Source organism: Giraffa tippelskirchi, chromosome 11, assembly GCF_054371585.1.
Source record: "Giraffa tippelskirchi isolate mGirTip1 chromosome 11, T2T-mGirTip1v1.2.pri, whole genome shotgun sequence".
Lineage (NCBI taxonomy): Eukaryota > Metazoa > Chordata > Mammalia > Artiodactyla > Giraffidae > Giraffa > Giraffa tippelskirchi.
The window spans coordinates 41,072,769-41,092,356 of NC_137285.1; the positions used below are offsets into that span (position 1 = coordinate 41,072,769).

Consider the following 19,588-nt stretch of genomic DNA (forward strand, 5'->3'; position numbering starts at 1 on the left):
CCCACAGAGCTTTCCTTGACTGCCACATAAGGGTGTTTTCTATTGTCTAGTGATCTAGGACCCATTTGCAGTTGACTACACCCCAGAGTCTGCAAATATCCAAATGATTCTCTGAGATTAGCAGCCTAATTCCTCTCCCAACTGCTAACCTAACGTCTCTCAACTCTGCCAAATAACCAGATTTGCCTTTCTTTCTCCCCTCAAGGTTTTTTTCTATCAGCAAGGCAGATGGCTGCCAATTTCCGAACAGTAACATGGCCCTCAAGGCAGGAACTCCCATTAGTGAACCAGGCAGCTGCTTGTCTTGGCTAGGGAGAGAATCACAGGGCTTGGACCACTGAACAACATAGGGAAGGGAGATCCTCAGAGGGCTTTCTCACTGGCTCTCTGAGCAACTTGCCCTCGTATTCAGTGCACTCACCCTGAGCGTCCCACCTAGTGCCCTCTTCCATGTAGCATTGCCTGCTGGGCTGCTTTTCTGTGATGCCTTTTCTCTATTCAATATCTCTCTGGTATCATCCAAGGCAGGAATGATATCTAGCCTCAGAATTATTTGATGTCCTTCTTTGATGGAGAGCAGGTTGACCAAAACCCAGTAACAAAACAGAAGCTCTGTTTCAGATGGGTTTTAATGAGGAGCTGCCTCTTAGTTTTCAAATCCAAATCCAAGAGGTCTTTGCTGAGTAGCCCTATTTGATTTCTCCTGAAGACCTCCCATCTATATATATTCTAGGAGGTGAATATTCTTATATAATCTGAGCAGTTGCATTCGAGGTCTTAGTTGGGCTCCCTGCACAATTATCTTCTGTAAATATTTTTTTTCCCCTTAGGACTCCACTTAAAATAAGATTTATTTTCGATGACTTTGTGATAGGGGCTAGCAATAGTCTTACAGGAGCAGTGTGATTTTACCAAAACTCATAACCCTCCTAGCTGTGAGTTCTTTGCTTGCTAGAGATAATAACTTGTTTCTCACAGTTTAAAGAATGCGTTTGGTTGCTCCTGGAATTTCTGATTGGGCTCAATTTAAATTTTAGCTGGATTTATCAGCTATCCTCTTTGTCATTAAAGTGACTGTGGTTCTTAACTCCTCTTGACCTTTTTCCTCTGAGGAGTCAATTAGCATAATAGCATCTGTGTAGTACATTAACTTGTTCTTAATGGTGGTTTAGTACACATCCTGACTCACTAAATTTCAGCAATATGCCAAGAAATGTAATTTGCAGTACAGTAAATTTACCCTGGTTTCCATTCCATGAAAATGCAAACTGTGTCTGGTTGGATTCTGAATTTGGAATTGATAAAAAGGCATTGTGTTAGATATTAAATTATATCTCATTTAATAGACAAATGGCATAACATGCTGCCTTGACTTGCCACACTTCTTATAAAGTTTTTACATATTAGATGTAACTGAAGCAACCAGAGGAACCACCTTGTTTGATCCTTGACAATCTGTTATTTACCTTCAGGAACCTTCTGCTTGTATAGTAGCTAAGACTGTTAAAAAGGGGGTTAGTGGGAATCAAAACTCCTTAATCAAAACACCTTAACCTTTTCCTTAATTGGAACAATGTCTATTGTTGTCCTCCTAGAATTCTGTACTGCTAGTGTTAGTACAATTCTAAAGGTTCTCATTTAGCATGACTAATTAAAACTGGGTGAGAAGTGAACTTAGGCAATGTTGCATGTAAAAGAACAAAGGCAACAGGCTCCATGTTTTCAGCTACAGGAAAGCGGGGCTGTGCTTTAGTCAATAAACAACTTCCTTTTATATTCAGATTATTACATTGATTATGTGACATTTTCCAAGGACTCTTACCCCACAAATCCAAATCTTATGATATTTCATCATAAGCAATCTTAAACCAACCAAATACATCCTGCTAAAAGCATTCTGTTGACAAGGAAATTCTTGCTAGCAAGTATAATTTCACCAGATTTTTCGTGATTTCATTTATAAGGAGATTTGACTGTTGTGGCTCAGACGGTAAAGAATCTGCCTGAGTTCGATCCCTGGGTCAAGAAGATCCCCTGGAGAAAGGCATTACAACCCACTCCAGTATTCTTGCCTGGAGAATCTCCTGGACAGAGGAGCCTGGCAGGCTACTGTCCAGGGGTTACACAGAGTTGGACATGACTGAAGCAGACTAGCACACATGCACTTTCTTTTTACTCAGGACATCTTTCACCATATAAAAGAAGAAAGTGGATTGCTGTTTTGCTACTTAACTATTTATTTCATAAAGACTTTTGTATTTTTGCCAGTTTGTCTTTTGAATATGATCCAAAGAATAGTATTTTCTGAATCAAAGGGTAGATACATATACACTTTTGCTGGAAAATACAAAATTATGTGCCATAGGGAAATTTGAAATTCTACCATTAAAGTATGATAGTTCCTGTTATCCCACAGCTTCTCCAACAGAGTATACTATGCTTTGAAGATTTTGCTATTCTGATAGGTGAGAAATGGTATCTCAGATAATTTGCTCTTATGTTATTATAATCTTTTTGGACATCATCTTGCTTGTGTCAGAATTTGACAGTGTTGATCGTTCCCTCTTAGATGTCTCTCACTTGTCTTGGAGAAATCACTTTCTCAGTTGTTCTAATTCTTCTTGGCTAGTTCCTTCCCTTTGCAAACATTAAAAATGGACTTTGTCAAGCATCAATCTTTAGACCTCTTCTTTCTATTTTCTCCGTTGGTCACCTCAATCAGTACTGTGGTTTAAACTATGTATATTTACTAATGATTCCCAAGTGTATATTTTCATCATTCTAATGTGTGCATGAACACATACACCTCTTCATATTGCCACTAAGTTATCTAAATAAGCATCTCATATTTGCATATCCAAAACTAACTCTTTTTAGCCACCATACCTGATATTCCCTGAGTTATCTTAAATGACAAGTTTTCCTGTAGTTCAGAACAAAATTTCTTTCTTATTTGACTTAAATCCAATTCATTGACAAATCTCATCATCTCCACTTTTGAAATATATCCAGACTCTCACTACATCTTAACACCTTCATTACTACCACTCTAGCCCAAACTACTATCATCTAGCCTGGATTATTGTAACCTTGAGTTATTACTGTAGTCTTTGAATTGGTTTCCCTGCTTCTCCCCTTGCCCTATTCCCCTGCATCTGCACCACCAAGCCTGTTTTTTAAAAAGAAGTCAGAGTCTTACTTTTTAAGAGCAGTATTATTCAGGTAAAATTTACATAAAATGAAATGTACTCATTTTAAATGTACACTTTGATTCCTTTAAAATATACCCTGTGCCTATCTGTGATCAATCCCTGCTCCCATACCCAAGCAGCAACTACTCTATTTTCTGTTCCTACTGTTTTGCCTGCTCTAGACATTTCATTTAATTAATTACTGTGACTTCAGTCTTTTGGGTCTATGGTCTGTTGCTGGCATGATGTTTTTGAAATTTATTCATGTTGTTGCACACATATGTAGTTTGTTCCTTTTTATTGTTCAGAAGTATTCCATTATGTGAGTAGACTACAATTTATTGATTTACCTGTTGATGGACATTTGGGTTGCTTCCAGTTTCTACCTATTTTGATTAAAGGTGGTATGAACATTTGCATACACATAATTTTGCAACCATAAGCTGTTAATTCTCTTCAGTAAATACCTAAGAGTAAAATTATTGGATCACATGGTAACTATAATGTTTAGCTTTTAAAAATATGATAAATTATTTCAAAGTGGCTTTACCATTTTATAGTACTAATAAAGAGTTCTAGCTGTTCCACATTTTCACCAATCTTGGTATTGTCAGTTTTAAAATTTTAGACTTTCAAGTGTGGGTGTGCTGGTTACGCAGTGTGGATGACCAGTGATTATGAGTATCTTTTCATGTGCCTATTGGCCATTCATATATTTTCTTTTATGAAGTGTCTGTTTAAATATTTTGCCTATTTTTGTTTGTCTTTTTATAATTGAGCTATTTTAAAAATATATTCTGGATACAAATCCTTAGACAAATATATGTATTGCAAATACTTCCTCCTAGTCTTTGACTTGACTTTTTCATTTTCTTAAATGTGTCTTTCAAAGAGTAGATGTTTTATAACTTCTACTCATTGAATTCACAATATGCTACTAGAATACATTATTTTATTCTTCTACCCACAATATGTTGTTTTTATTTTTGCTTCTTTTAATCAGTTATATTAAAAGTATTTTTAAATAGAGAAAAGTATTTGTTTTATATCTCAAAAATGTTTGTTTTATATCTCCCCCCATTTTTACCATTTCTAGCACTTTCATTCTTTTGAAATCAAAGATTTTGTTTTTCAATCTGGCATTATTTTCTTCTGCCTCAAGAACTTCCTTTAGTATTTTCTAGAGTTTAAATATGCTGGGAGGAATTCTCTCCAAATTTTCTTGTCAGAAAAATCTTTAATTTTTGAAAGATAGTTTCATTGGGCATGGAGCTCTAGGCTGAACTTTCAGTATGAACTTTCTGTCTTTCAGTATGGTAAAGACATAATTTCATTGCCTTCTTATTTGCATAGTTGCTGATGAGATATGCTGTATTCTTATTTTTTCCTCTGTGTTTAATCACATGTCTTTATTTGGTCACTCACTTTTGTGATTTTCCTTTTATCACTGAGTTTTGGCAGCTTGTTTATAATGTGCCATAGTAGAGATTTCTTGACAGTTATCTTAACTGGGGTTTTGTTGAACTTCTCAGGTCTCTGAATTTGGAGTTTTAATAAAAATTGGGAAGATTTTAGCTATTAATTTTTTTAAGTTATAGAATTTATTTTTTAATTTAAATTTATTTATATTTAATTGGAGGGTAATCACTTTACAATATTGTGTTGGTTTCTACCATGTATCATCATGAATCAGCTATAGTTATACATATGTCCCCTCCCTAATTTATTTTTAATTGGAAGATAATTGCTTTACAGTTTAGTGTTGGTTTCTGCTGTACAACAACGTGAATCAGCTATAAGTATACATATATTCCCTCCCTCTAGAGCCTGCCTCCCACCACCACTCTATTCCAGCCCTCTGGGTCATCACAGAGGACCGAACTGAGCAGTTATATAGCTGTTTCCTGCTACCTATTTCGCATGTGGTAGTGTATATATGTCAGTGCTACGCTCTCAATTTGTCCCACCCTCTCCTTCCTCCCCTGTCTCCACAAGTGCATTCTCTACACCTGTGTCTCTATCCCTGCCCTGCAAATAGGTTCATCATTACCATTTTTTTCTAGACTTCACATATATGTGTTAGTATACAACACTTGTGTCCTTCTTTCTGACTTAGTTCACTCTGTATAACAGGCTCTAGATTCATCTATATCACTACAGCTGACTCAAATTCATTCCTTTTTATGGCTGAGTAACATTAGTTGTATATAGGTACCACAATTTCTCTATCTATTCATCTGTTGATGGACATTTAGGTTGCTTCCATGTCCTGGCTATTATAAATAGTGCTACTGTGAACATTGGGGTTCATATGTCTTTCTCAGGGTATATGCCTAGTTGTGGGATTGCTGGGTCATATGATGATTTTATTCCTAGTTTACTTTTAAAGGAATCTCTATACTGTTTTCCATAGTGGCTGTATCAATTTACATTCCTACCAGCATTTTCCTCACATCATCTCCAGCATTTATTGTTTGTAGATTTTTTGATGATGGTCATTCTAACCAGTGCAAGGTGTTACCGCATGACAGTTTTGATTTGCATTTCTCTAATAATGAGCTATGCTGATAGCCATTAATTTTTAAAAATACTTTTTTTAAGTATTCCTTTCTCTCCTCAATCAAGCCTGCTTGATTTAGTTTTGAGTCCTTGAAATTCTTTCCATTTCTTTTCCAGTCTTTTCCTCTCTATTCTTTGTTTTAGAGAGTTATTATGGCTATGTCTTCACATTCACTAACCCTTCCGTTTCAGTGTCTAAGCTGCTGTCAGTTCTACCAGGTTTAATTTTCATTCCAGATATTGTAATAATTACCTATAGTCCATATAAAAATTACTCCCCCAAATTAGCATCTTAAAATAACATTTATTATCTCACAATTCCTATGGGTTAGGAATTTGAGAATGGCTTAACTGGGTGGTTCTGATTCAAGCTCTGTCACGAGATTGTAGTCAGGCAGTTAATAGGGGCTGCAGTCTCATCAGAAGGCTTGACCAGAGGATGATCTGCTTCCAGCCTCACTCAACTGACTGCTGACATTCAGTTCATATGTGCCTCTCCACAGAGCTGTCTCATGACATGGCTGCTGACTTCCCTGAGAGAAAGCTGTCTAGGATCATAAGAGAGAATTGTGTACACAAGACAGAACCTGAAGTCCTTTTATAACCTGTTATAGGAAGTGACATCCTGTTTCTCTACCAGATCGATCCTTTTGAAACTTCTAAAATCTCTCCCTGTGCTGAGTTCTGGAAATGCTTCCAGGCCAACACCCAGGGTAATTATGGGCTCAATTTGTTTCCCTTTTCTTATTCTGGTGGTTGTCTATTTTCTGACAATGGTGGTTTCATATATTCAGTTTTTCTACTTGTTTATGGCAGGACCCATAGCAAATCCCACATACAAGTCCCATAGCAATTACTTCTTCATAGGTAGAAGCAGAACTACTATCAGAAACTGTTTCATAATGTGAGGTTGTGCCATACCTCTGCTCAGCAACAGCAGCAGTTTGCCATTTCAGTTATTGGTCTCTATCATTTATCTCTCAGACCTCCTATGTGACTAGTGTTCCTCTCATATTCTCCATTTAAGCTTTATTAGTTCCACTATTCCCCAAATACAGTTAGCACTATCTTGATGTAAGGACTTTGTTTTTGTTGTTAGCACTGTCTAGAACACACATTCTGCAGATATATGTGGGACTGATTTCCTCATCTGAATTTAAATCTTTGCTTAAATGTTACTTGGGCTTACACATAGGCTTTTTCTTATTATGTCATTTAATATAACAAGTTCCCTCTTGTTCATTCTTTGTTTTACTTACTCTGATGTATTTTTATTAATAACACTTATCCATACATGTTTTTCTGGAACTCTCTTCCTTTTTCGATGATCCGACAGATGTTTGAAATTTGATCTCTGGTTCCTCTGCCTTTTCTAAATCCAGCTTGAACATCTGGAAGTTCATGGTTCATGTGTGGTTGAAGCCTGACTTGGAGAATTTGGAGCATTATTCTGCTAGCATGTGAGATGAGTGCGATTGTGTGGTACTTTGAACATTCTTTGGCATTACCTTTCTTTGGGATTGGAATGAAAACTGACCTTTTCTAGTCCTGTGGCCACTGCTGAATTTTCCAAATTTGTTGGCATACTGAGTTCAGCACTTTAAGAGTATCATCTTTTAGGATTTGAAATAGCTCAACTGGAATTCCATCACCTCCACTAGCTTTGTTTGTAGTGATGCTTCCCAAGGCCTGCTTGACTTTACATTCCAGGTCTGGCTCTAGGTGAATAATCACACCATTGTGGTTATCTGGGTCATGAAGATCTTTTTTGTATAGTTCTTGTGTGTATTCTTGCCACCTCTTCTTAATATCTTCTGCCTCTGTTAAGTCCATGCCATTTCTGTCCTTTATTGAGCCCATCTTTGCATGAAATGTTGGTATCTCTAATTTTCTTGAAGAGATTCTAGTCTTTCCCACTCTATTGTTTTCCTCTATTTGTTTGCATTGATCACTGAGGAAGGCTTTCTTACCTCTCCTTGCTATTCTTTGGAACTCTGCATTCAGATGGGTTTATCTTTCCTTTTCTCCTTTGCCTTTAACTTCTTTTCTTTTCTCAGCTATTCGAAAGTCTCCTCAGACAACAATTTTGCCTTTTTGCATTTGTTTTTATTGGGGATGATCTTGATCACTGCCTCCTGTACAATGTCATGAACCTCCATCCATAGTTCTTCAGGCAGTGTGTCTATCAGAGCTAATCCCTTGAATCTATTTGTCACTTCTACTGTATAATCTGAGGGACTTGATTTAGGTCGTACCTGAATGGTCTAGTGGTTTTCCCTACTTTCTTCAATATAAGTCTGAATTTGGCAATAAGGAGTTCATGATCTGAGCCACAGTCAGCTCCCGATCTTGTTTTGCTGACTGTATAGAGCTTCTCCATCTTTGGCTGAAAAGAATATAATCAATCTGATTTCAGTATTGACCATTTGGTGATGTCCATGTGTAGAGTCTTCTCTTGTGTTGTTGGAAGAGGATGTTTGCTATGACCAGTGCATTCTCTTGGCAAAACTCTGTTAGCCTTTACCCATATTTAAAAGCAGAGACATTACTTTGCCAACAAAGGTCTATCTAGTCAAAGCTATAGTTTTCCCAGTAGTCGTGTATGGATGTGAGGGTTGGACTATAAAGAAAGCTGAGCGCTGAAGAATCGATGTTTCTAAATTGTGGTGTTGGAGAAGATTCTTGAGAGTCCCGTGGACTGCAAGGAGATCAAACCAGTCCATCCTAAAGGAAATCAGTCCTGAATATTCATTGGAAGGACTGATACTGAAACTGAAACTCCAATACTTTGGCCTCCTGATGTGAAGAACTGACTCATTGGAAAAGACCCCAAGATTGAAGGCAGGAGGAGAAGGGGATGACAGAGGATGAGATTGTTGGATGGCATCACTTAATGGATATGAGTTTGAGCAAGCTCTGGGAGTTGATGATGGACAGGGATGCCTGGCATGCTGCAGTCCATGGGGTCACAAAGAGTTGGACATGACTGAGCGACTGAACTGAACTGATCCCTGCACGGCATATTAAATATTTTTTATTGTACATTTAACCCCCTTATGCAAATGTAAGCTCCAAATGAGATGTTCCCCAGAATCATGCCTGATACAGTAGAAACTAGATGCATTTTTGTTGATTATTTGAATATCTAGCAGATAGAAATTTTGCTTTTATAATATGGGTAAAGAAGTATTGCATTTCTTTATTTAATTAAAACAGATATCTATTCCCAGACCACACCTACCTGGCTGACAGAATACTACCATGTTTCAAGGGTCTTCCTATCTTTCCTAGGTGTTTTGAGAGTTATAGGAGTCTTGCTTAGTATAAAATATTTATGGACGTGTCTTCTATTCTTTCATCTACATAGGCTACCATTAGTATTTTGCTTTGTATCCAAGCTTGGACACAGAAGTCTTTTTTTCTCTATGGTCAGCCTCCTCAAGTTCTATCCCACCCAGTCAAAGGCTCTGTCACATCCCAGGAGCTCTGCATAGAAGTGGCATGGGTTCCCACCTCCATAGAAGATCCTCCAATTTCTAAACCTTTGTCTATAGTTCTCATTCAGAAAACTCTCTGATCATCCCCTCTTTTGAGAGATAGGCCACTTAAGTGTTTCAGAGCCTAGTCTTATCTACCTGTACACATGCTCACACATGTATGCACACACCCAAATGCAAGTGGTTCTTGGGAACTTCTGCTTTGGGCCCTACAATGCAAGAATAAACAAGTTCAAAACTATGCCACATAGCCTGGCTATATTCTGGTTGATGGGGAAGGAAATTACCACATTTTTAAAAAAAAATTTTTCTCTCACAGAGTGGACAAATCTAAATTAATGCACCAATAGAGTAATTGTCCCAGACGTGAGTGAATGAATGATTGAAAGACTTCTTCTTAGAACATGCCCACATTCTATCCAACTTTCATTGTTCTGTTGCTAGTAAACGCCTTTCCAAAAATTTTATAAAACTTTGTTTCTGCATGCCTTTCTTATTGCACTTTATCATTTTTGCATTTTGTGTTACATGTGCAAAGACATTTTTGTGTGTGTGTGTGTGTGTGTCTTATATATGTCAGTTGTTGTGTGCTTAGTAGCTCACTCTTGTCCAACTCTTTGTGATTCCATGGACTGTAGCCCACCAGGCTCCTCTGTCCATGGGAATTCTCCAGGCAAGAATAACTGGAGTGAGTTGCCATGCCCCACTCTGAGGGATCTTCCCAACCCAGGGACTGAACCCAGGTCTCCCATATTGCAATTGGATTCTTTACTGCCCAAGCCATCAGGAAAGCCCATATTTTCAGTTACCTGCCAACTAAACTGTGAGCTTCTTTGGGACATAATTTGTGCCTAATTTGCCTTTTCCCCACTACAGTGTAAATATTTTGTTTCAGTAGGCCCTAGAGGTAATTTTGAATAAATGAAAATAATTTAATTAATGAAGATATAGTCCCAGTTTTAGTGCAGGAGATATAATAAAGGTCATTTTAAGGCTTAGGTCTGATTGTAAGTTAATTGTTGCTGAACATGCTTCCTTTAAACTTATGCAAATATTGAAAAGATGAACAGAGTTTCCTTTTCTTTCCACTAACAACATTCTCATAATATTTTAAAAGAACACACTGCCTTAAAAAAGTGAGCATTGTTTGTATTGACTATATGCGGCCCTCTCTAAGTTAGGATATGTGATATTGGTCTTGTCACCTTGTTCTGACCATATATTTGCTGCACTGATCTGTCACCATTATCAATAAACAAACACAACCAAGGACAACACTACTAAGGACAGTAAACATTAATCATAAATTTCCCAGCAAATAATGAAACTTAATGCCTTAACCTTGATAAGATATATTAACTTATAAATAATATTCAAAAGGTATTTCTGTTTTAAGTTTTAAAAGTAAAGTTCATCCTGATCCTAACTCTTATTGTAGCATGCTGTGGATGTCTTGCATGCTGCTTTTTACCAAAGAGGTATTTGAGTCCTTTTTTTCATTTTCTAATCCTGTGGGAAGGTGACTGTTTGTGGTGTGTGTTCTCGGTGACTCAGTCATCTCCAACTCTTTGGGGCTCCTGGGGCTAGAGCCCGCTAAGCTCCTCTGTCTATGGAATTTTCCAGGCAAAAATACTGGAGGGGTTGCCATTTATTTCTCAAGGGCATCTTCCTGACCCAGGGATTGAACCCGTGTTGCTTTCATCTCCTACATTGGCAGGTGGATTCTTTACCATTAGTACCATCTGGCTATTTGTTAGGGAGGGTCATAGTTCTTCCTGTCCAATGAAAACTTTGCTTGAGTAGTTTTTTTTCTTTTTTACTGTGTGTTTATAATAAAAATCAGTGCAGTAAAATTTCAAATAGATATTACAGAGAAATGGAATCTATTGGTTATACTGGTAATTATTTCTAATGATTAGAGTTTGAAATAAAGTTTTATTGTGAAAGGATTACATTTAAATGGTTATCAAGCTAGGATAACTTTTTTCAGGAGCTCCTGTAGGAACTTCTAAAAGAATTTTATTTCAAAAAATGAGAAAGAAAGCTGGATGCCAGAGATCCTTTTGTTAGTGAATAGTTGTCACAACAATTTAGAACTGTTAAAGAATGTTCAACATCAGACCTTGTGTCCATGGTACATAGAGATTTATATGGGTAAATCAGAGAGGTTTGATGTTCTGTAAAAAAAAAAAAAAGAAATTCTACATTAAAGTCCAGTAATTTGGGACTTCTCTGGTGGCACAGTGGATAAGAATCTGCCTGCCAATGCAGGGGACACAGGTTTGATCCCTGGTTCAGGAGGATTCTACATGGTGCACACGGAGCAACTAAGCCCATGCGCCACAACTACTGGGCCCGCGCTCTAGAGCCCATGAGCTGCCACTACTGAGCCCATGTGCTGCAGCTACTGAAGCCTGTGTGCCTAGAGCCTGTGTTCTGCAATAAGAGAAGCCCACCTCAGTGAAGCCCACCTCGTACAGGGCAACAAAGAGCAGCCCCCGTTCACTGCAACTAGAGAAAGCCTGCACAAAACAACGAAGACCCAGTGCAGCCAAAAAAAAAAAGAAATGTCCAGTTGCTGCTGCTGTTGCTGCTGCTAAGTCACTTCAGTCGTGTCTGACTCTGTGCAACCCATAGACGGCAGCCCACCAGGCTCCGCCATCCCTGAGATTCTCCAAGCAAGAATACTGGAGTGGGTTGCCATTTCCTTCTCCAGTGCGTGAAAGGGAAAAGTGAAAGTGAGGTTGCTCAGTCATGTCTGACTCTTTAGCGACCCCATGGGCTGTAGCCTACCAGGCTCCTCTGTCCATGGGATTTTCCAGGCAAGAGTACTGGAGTGGGGTGCCATTGCCTTCTCCAGATATGTCCAGTAGTTTAAGTCAAAACTGGAGCACATCTATTACTCTTGATTTTATTTAAGACCATGTGTAGACTCAGAAAGAAAAAGCAAGTATGTGACATGCAAAGAAAGAACTTTCACCTAAAAGCCTAAAGTATTTTAAAGTTATCTCATATTTTTGTTGTGATCTTGGAGTCTTTCAGAAATATTTTGCATGTTAAAGGTAATCACAGGTTGGCTTCAGAAGGGTAAATAAGAGTGAATGGACATCATTTGCTTTTGTGTGCAAATTATCACAGTTCCATCTTTTTTCTTCCTCCTTAATTACAAAGAATCAAGTTTCAGTCTTTAATAGGCATTCAGTATTGAGTGTATTCTGTCCAAATATGAAAACATGTTTCTGTTCTCTAAATATGTTTTCATAAAATTTTTTTTTTACCATATTACAGCCTCACTCCAACTTATATTCACATGGGACAGAAAAATTAATGGGGTGCTTTGGAGTGACATTTTTCATTCTTTGAGCCCCTGGCTTTATATAAACATAGGATTAAAGACTTCTAGAAATTCATGAATTTCTATTCTTCAAGGATTGAAAGTTTTTAAATGATCATTTTATCTTCTGCTTTTTTTTCTGTAACAGATTTTTTTTTATTATTATTCTGCCTTTTCTTTGTTTAAAATTTTGTGTTTTTAAATTTCCTTGCATTAATCTCAAGCTTTTCTCCTAAGATTTTCTGCTGCTGCTGCTGCTAAGTTGCTTCAGTCGTATCCGACTCTGTGCGACCCCGTAGATGGACGCCCATCAGGCTCCGCTGTCCCTGGGATTCTCCAGGCAAGAACACTGGAGTGGGTTGCCATTTCCTTCTCCAGTGCATGAAAGTGAAAAGTGAAAGTGAAAAGTGAAAGTGAAGCCGCTCAGTCGTGTCGACTCCTAGCGACCCCATGGACTGCAGCCTACCAGGCTTCTCCGTCCATGGGATTTTCCAGCAAGAGTACTGGAGTGGGGTGCCATTGCCTTCTAGGCAGTATCAAAATGCAAGACACAAATATTGACATATTTTTAATTGTAATTGTTTATTGGCTACCCAAAGACTTGGAGACAGCCTTGAAAATTGTTTACAAAAATCCCCATGCCTATTTATAAAGATGTTGTATGATAAGGAGCCTTGGAGAAAGAAATGGCAACCCACTCCAGTATTCTTGCCTGGAGCATCCCATGGACAGAGGAGCCTGGCAGGCTACAGTCCGTGGGGTCACAAAGAGTCGGACATGACTGAGCAACTAACACACAAGATAAGGAAATATTTGTACCAAAGGGAACACTGTCAATTTTATTTTACAAACACATATAAATAGTGTTAGATACTTTAATATATCTGTTATTGGCTAATGTACAAAAATTCTTAGTATATGTTAAGTACCCTATAACTAATAATCTATTAATATCTATTGAATAACTACTATTTGCCAAGTACTTTATAAGTGTGTTCTTACTTAGTTCCTCATAAAAACCTTATCAGAGGGGTATTATCATTATCCTTATTTTATGGATGAGGAAACTGAGGCTCAAAGAAGTTATATAATTTGAGCAATGTCAAATAACTGATTGATAAACGTATTAAATAAAATATTAATGCCAGTGACTATATAGTTTTCTGAAATTCACTTCTCAGAAATTGAACTTGTTCATTGTGAAAGAAAATTTTAAATACCAAGGTCTCTAGTTTTGGCAGAACTATATTATAACACCATCAGAGAGATTGACACATTTCAATTGCCTATAATGTGGGAGCTTATGATTATGAAGTAAATGAATTGACAAGTACCAGACTAGGTCCCACCACCAGTGCCAGCAGTCCTGCAGGGCCACTGAATTCCATCCCCATCCTGTGTTGCCAGATGGCAACGTTGTTTGCGTTAATTTAATTGTTGGGGGTGAGGCTTTGAGTCTTGTGGCTTTAACGATATCTAAACAATGGCAATGGCTCCAGTAATCTGCCAGTTAATTGGCACCCTTTCCTTGGTCCAGTCCAGAGACTGGTCACAGGAATATTGGGGAAATGGGAACCACCTTCTGCCTTGTTTGCCCACATGGCTTTCACTATGATCCCATCTTCTTTACTTTACCCTCTCCGTTATGTCATTGCTGTATTTCCCGTTCTTCTCTCCCACATGTAGCAGAACAGAAAACCTTAATCTACTTTCCTTTGAGCAGGGAGGATGGCTAGGGAGAGGAGAAAAAACCAACAGCCAATCCTTCTATACTAAAATTTGCTTTAGCGGTTGAGAGGGTTATGGCAGGGTTTTTCAGTTCTTGAAAATTAGGAAACAAAAAATCTTCTTTTATACAAAATACTGAATTTCAGGTTATCATGGCATTCACTAATACTTTTATTTTCCTTTATGTAGTCTTAATATATTTTCAGCTTAATATATTGACAACCCTTAATTTATATTACTATTACACATTGCTAACTGGCTCACTTGAACAAGGGAAGGGGAGAAACTTGCTGTCTTGGAGAATGTTTTATCCATTTCTGCATAACCCACATTTAACTTCTAAGACACCTAAAACATTAATTACATTTGCAGTGAGGCAAACAGAAAGTGGTAGAAGGGCAGGCAAACCTCATATATTAGGTATTAGCTGGTGGCCTTTGAGAGTGCAAAGAATACATGATTATGCTGTTCATTGCATATTCTTTTTCATTAATGCCTTTGAATGCCAATGAAGAACAGCTGATTGTAGCTCCTTTAAACTTTACCTCTCTTCCTCCTTCAGTTTGACCTCATACCTCAAGTCATAATGTATTTCACTGACTGTTACTGCAAAAGTATTTTAACTGGTAATTCCAATGGGATAGGTCACTTTCAGTGGCTCTCAATTATACCTCTTGAAACTAATAGTAATAGCACGGTATCACTGTGCCAATAGCTGAGGAAATAATGGAATTCTAAATAGTTATCCAACAGTTTGGTCTAGAAATAAAGCTGTTTATCCAAAACCAACTCCATTCCAGTGTAATGCAGGGTGATATATACCTTTATATATGTATCAGAAGTCTTTGTTAAAATGTGCAAATACACTTATGAATTTACATAACTTTGGCAGTTATCTGAGCTGAACCCTGCCAATTTGCTAGAATTATTTTAAAATAATTAGTGTATACTCATAACTTAATCCTTGGATGTTGGACTCTCACCATCAAGTAATTCCTGAAACATCATTTAGAACCATTTTATCACAGTGTTTTTCTAGAGCATTGTTTCTTACTGCTTTTTGCCACTAGATGGAAGAAGCAGGTTAACAAAATGATATTTTTGGTGTTTTATTCAACTCTACCCAGAAACAACCACAACACTGTGTTTAAAATAATGACAGTCTCAGCATTCTTTTTTATTTTTACCGAAGTATTTCTTTTCATGTACATACTAGATCTAAAAACTGTATTTCTTTTGTATTTTTATAGAGATTAATTTTCTTTGCATTATTTTAAAGGACTGAAATTTTCGAAAGCAACCAAGAAGGAAAGCAACTGCTACTGGAAGAGGAGAGGTAAGAATTATATAAAGATATTGGTATATAAAAAATAGATATGTGGCAAAGTAATTCTTCATGTTCATCACTGTCCAATAAATAACAATCCTCATTTGTGTAATTATTCTTTTGTGCCACAAATGCTTACTGAGCACTCGGCACATTGAAGACACTAAACAAAGTGCTGAGAAACACACAAGGGAGGACTCAAGTTCAGCAATCGCTTATAACATGTTTACATTCTGCAGGGGAGTTGAGCAAGACTCACTTATGCATCATTTAAAATAAGCTAAAAATGGATAAATACTAGAAATACAGGTGCAATATTTTGGACATAGAGGGAGTGTAGGTTTGGAGTGTCACTTTAATCTGAGGAGAGCAGGAATCACTTCATGAAGAAACTGGAATTAAGAGGGACGGTTGATGTGGAAGGGGCAGAGAATGGCTTTCCTATGATAGAGGCAGAATGAGCAAAAGCACAGAGCAGGAAATAGCATTTTAAAAACATGTATAATGTATAGTGATGAAAGGACAGTGCCTTTTAAAAAGCAATTTAAATGTTTATATAGATAAGACGTTGTAAAATGTAGTTTTTGAGCAAATGATAGATACAGGAAGGTGCTAAAGCACTGTGTAGAAGAGTAGGCATTCTGGAAAAGTGAAGCTTCAGCTTAGAAACAGAAGATCGCTCAAGATGAAGTAGCCTGGTAATGAGAACACTGGCATCCATCTGATGGCAGTGTTTTATCAAATGTAGGTTTACTGTGCCTGTGGGTCTGTAAATTGGTGGGAAGACTCCCTAAGAGAATGATGAATTCTGACATATGAGGGCAACTTCCTGCAGCTTCTGTTGTTCTTCACCACTCTACAGGTGTTAGAAAGGAGACCAAGGTGGTAAGCAGTGTCATTTGACTCCAAAAAATAGTATTTAATGATGGAATAACACGTAGTACTCCCTACCTTCATATCTAGTGTCTACCCATGTGAATGATCAAAGATTTCTATTCCAACTTTAGAAGGCAATGAGCTTGAACCTTGATGTTATGAGTGGCTATAAAATTATCTACCTTTTAAATCCAACCACAGAATTTGATTTTATGACCTCCTGTGGAACTATAGCCACAGGTTAACTAAAGGTTATGAAGTAGTATTTCCTTTTTATGGTTTTGAATTCACTGCCTTGTAATTTCAGAGATCACCTTGTTCTACTGTAGGACAAGCTTCATGGTGTTATAATTTTGTACAGCTCAGTGAGGATCTTGTAACTGTTTTCTTTTCCAAATTCAGTTTCTATATCATTCCTATAATATTATTTGTATCTACTTCATCACTATTTTAATTGCTAGAAATGTAAGTAGGAGACCTTAATATAGTTTTTAGCTTATATTTCCTATTTTTTCTATTTCTTATTTATAATCAAGGTATAATTAAAACTTAAATATTGTTTTTTCTCTTGATGGGAGTAAAAATGCTATGCATTAAGCCTTATTTAAATTTGGCAAGTATGTGATAGTACACAGGATTACTAAATTACCTGGTGTGTAATATACATATATACTTTTATATATTTATATTTCAGATGAATAAATTCAGATTATAAACAGTCTCACCATTTTATTCTACAAAGCAACATTTTGGTAATAGCTAAATATATTCATATTTCCCCAAATTCAAAATAGTAGCCTTGGTTGTTTTAACACACATATAAAATATTAGCTTTATTTATATCTTATTAAATAAAGCTGATAATTTTATTTTATTGACACTTAATGTGCTTTATAAAATATAAACTTATTCCCCTGCAAAGAGAATGACATCAGTTTGATTTTATGACTTTTTTGCCCCTCTACAATTAAATCTTAAAAAAATTATAACTCAGTAGTAGTATTGGATCTGAAAAAATAGAACTGTAAAAGTACTTATTAGAGGGATAAAAAATGACTGTAGAAGCCTACATAAATTATTGGCTTTCTTTTAGGGCTGTGTCTGCATAGGCAAGGTAGAGAATAGAGATACTTATCTGAAAAGAGCTGGGCAAAAATTTTAAGCCCTGTAATTGAAGCAATGATACAGTAAGGAGTTTGCAGCCTGGTTATCCAGACTGTGTATTTATATTGATTCCATTGGCTCAGCATAATTGCATTTAACTCTCTGTAACTCTTTACCCTTATAGATATCAGTAGAAAATCTAAAAATAAAATTTTCTTATTTGATACAGCCTCACCCTACCTTTAATGTAGCTTGGTTTCCTATTATTTATCACTTGAGAATCATTGGTGATTTTCATATAGAGACTTTTCTTTTCTAAAATCTGACAAGAGAAGTTTATATGGCTCAATAAAACATGCCTGTTAAAAGTGTTATTTGCTCTTTATTAACTTTTAGACTTCACATCCTGGAATGTGAAGTCAAGTGGGCCTTAGAAAGCATCACTATGAACAAAGCTAGTGGAGGTGATGGAATTCCAGTTGAGCTATTTCAAATCCTCAAAGATGATGCAGTGAAAGTGCTACACTTGATATACCAGCAAATGTGGAAAACTCAGCAGTGGCCACAGGACTGGAAAAGGTCAGTTTTCATTCCAGTCACAAAGAAAGGCAATGTCAAAGAATGCTCAAACTACCGCACAATTGCCCTCATCTCACACGCTAGTAAAGTAATGCTCAAAATTCTCCAAGACAGGCTTCAGCAATACATGAACCATGAACTTCCAGATGTTCAAGCTGGTTTTAGAAAAGGCAGAGGAACCAGAGATCAAATTGCCAACATCCGCTGGATCATCGAAAAAGCAAGAGAGTTCCAGAAAAACATCTATTTCTGCTTTATTGACTATGCCAAAGCCTTTGACTGTGTGGGTCACAATAAACTGTGGAAAATTCTGAAAGAGATGGGAATAACAGACCATCTGACCTGTCTCTTGAGAAACCTGTATGCAGGTCAGGAAGCAACAGTTCAAGCTGGACATGGAACAACAGACTGGTTCCAAATAGGAAAAGGAGTACATCAAGGCTGTATATTGTCACCCTGCTTATTTAACTTCTATGCAGAGTACATCATGAGAAACGCTGGGCTGGAAGAAACACAAGCTGGAATCAAGATTGCCGGGAGAAATATCAATAACCTCAGGTACGCAGATGACACCACCCTTATAGCAGAAATTGAAGAACTAAAGAGCCTCTTGATGAAAGTGAAAGAGGAGAGTGAAAAAGTTGGCTTAAAGCTCAACGTTCAGACAACTAAGATCATGGCATCTGGTCCGATCACTTCATGGGAAGTAGATGGGGAAACAGTGGAAACAGTGTCAGACTTTATTTTTCTGGGTTCCAAAATCACTGCAGATGGTGACTGCAACCATGAAATTAAAAGACGCTTACTCCTTGGAAGGAAGGTTATGACCAACCTAGATAGCATATTCAAAAGCAGAGACATTACTTTGCCAACAAAGGTCCATCTAGTCAAGACTGTGGTTTTTCCAGTGGTCATGTATGGATGTGAGAGTTGGACGGTGAAGAAAGCTGAGCGCCGAAGAATTGATGCTTTTAAACTGTGGTTTTGGAGAAGATTCTTGAGAGTCCCTTGGACTGCAAGAAGATCCAACCAGTCCATCCTAAAGGAGATCAGTCTTGGTTGTTCATTGGAAGGACTGATGTTGAAGCTGAAACTCCAATACTTTGGCCACCTCATGCGAAGAGCTGACTCATTGGAAAAGACCCTAATGCTGGGAAGGATTGGGAACAGGAGGAGAAGGGGACGACAGAGGATGAGATGGTTGGATGGCATCACCGACTCGATGGACACGGGTTTGGGTAGACTCCGGGAGTTGATGATGGACAGGGAGGCCTGGCGTGCTGCGATTCATGGGGTTGCAAAGAGTCGGACATGACTGAGCGACCGAACTGAAGTGAACTGAACTGAACTTTTAGAAGTTTATTTCTTCCAGTTTAGAATAATGTAGTTTTGC

The 19,588-nt window shown here is 37.4% G+C and overlaps 1 protein-coding gene across 7 annotated transcripts in view; it reads left to right on the forward strand.

The window, feature by feature from the left end:
- Positions 1-19,588, forward strand: part of C11H4orf33 (chromosome 11 C4orf33 homolog) — an 855,122-nt gene that overhangs the window by 31,252 nt on the left and 804,282 nt on the right. For all 7 annotated transcript variants that reach the window (XR_014068175.1, XR_014068174.1, XR_014068173.1 and 4 more), the window contains exon 8: positions 15,589-15,645. The gene's annotated coding sequence lies outside the window, so the exon portion shown is untranslated. The remainder of the gene's footprint in view (positions 1-15,588; positions 15,646-19,588) is intronic.